The 1,376-nt window shown below is 46.9% G+C and overlaps 1 protein-coding gene across 3 annotated transcripts in view; it reads left to right on the top strand.

Annotated features, from left to right (window-relative positions):
- The first annotated feature begins 150 nt into the window (after positions 1–150).
- Positions 151–1,376, top strand: part of sfxn2 (sideroflexin 2) — a 39,157-nt gene continuing 37,931 nt past the window's right edge. For all 3 annotated transcript variants that reach the window (XM_048608716.1, XM_048608718.1, XM_048608717.1), the window contains exon 1: positions 151–289. The gene's annotated coding sequence lies outside the window, so the exon portion shown is untranslated. The remainder of the gene's footprint in view (positions 290–1,376) is intronic.

Below are 1,376 nucleotides of genomic sequence, written 5' to 3' on the forward strand. Positions count from 1 at the left end.
CGATGACGCGCCCCTCATCCCCCGCCTCCACATCAATTTCCATTCCCTCTCGTCTTCCGACTTCACAGGGAAATGCCGAGCCTGCGATTTACGTCACAGAAAGGTGCGCGCCGCCGGGTGACGTCCCTGGTTTTGGGGTGGGTTCGTGGAGGGAAGGAGGAGGCGACCTCCGCGTGCGTTGATTGGACGCGAGGCCGCCGCCGGAGGAGGGAAACAGTCAAATTGATACTTTGTTTTCTCCGCCCGATGGGCCTCAATGTAACAAATAAAAGATACAGTAACTCTCCAGGTACGTTCGTAACTTTGTCGCAGTCTTTTCCTTTCTTTGCTCCCTGCTTTATTTCACCCGCTCGCAATGCTCGCAGCCGCGTTCGGGTTTCCCACCCCCTCAGGAGCTGTCATTCCCCGGTTGCCCCACTTTGTACTCGTGTCACCCAGAGCTGACCCTCACTTGCTGTTCCTCAGTCCCCGCTCATTGCAACGTTCAGTCACTGTATGAGTGCAACTTCCAATCATGATCGCTTGACCTAAAAGCGGCAAATTAGCGATTGGAGATTCTAAATGGGTTTTCGACTCGTACAGCAATTATTTGCCACTTGTCGGATTGAAGATTTGCATTTCTGTGGTGCCTTTCACGACCTCGGATGTTTCAAAGTGCTTCAAAGTGAATGTGGTACTTGGGAGCAAAAACAAAGTTGCTGGAAAAGCCCAGCAGGTATGGCAGCTTCTGTGAAAGAAAAACAAGTTAACGTTTCGGGTCCGGTGACCCTTCCTCAGAACTGAAATAATATATGAATGGTCAGTGTTCAATTTCCAAACTAAGTAGTAGTTAATCAATGATTACTAAATAAGCAATAAGCAATAAGCAATAAGTCCTTTGAAGTTCAGTTTTTGTTTACATATGGCTGTTAGCGTACTCAAGAGTTTGATGGCAGATGTTGCATTTTTTTAGCTTTATGGGAACGTATTTAATGAAGGTAGACTGGTGAGATATTGCATCACATTCACACATGCTGCACTGGTTACAATAGTTTTTGTTTTGTTGTTATGAATCCAAAGCACTTTCTACTTTGAACAAGTTCTAATTGTTCACAGTGACATGACTCTGACGTTAAGTGTCAAGAAACCCCATGTTCCATATGCAAGACTTCTTTCTCTGAGAGATAGTAGGAACTGCAGATGCTGGAGAATCTGAGATAACAAGGTGTAGAGCTGGATGAACACAGCAGGCCGAGTAGGAAGGCTGACGTTACAGGCCTAGACCCTTCATCAGAAATGGGGGAGGGGAGGGGAAGGGGGTTCTGAAATAAATAGGGAGAGAGGGGGAGGCGGATAGAAGATGGATAGAGGAGAAGATAGGTGGAGAGGAAACAGAG

Source organism: Rhincodon typus, chromosome 20 (genome assembly GCF_021869965.1).
Source record: "Rhincodon typus isolate 14 chromosome 20, sRhiTyp1.1, whole genome shotgun sequence".
NCBI lineage: Eukaryota > Metazoa > Chordata > Chondrichthyes > Orectolobiformes > Rhincodontidae > Rhincodon > Rhincodon typus.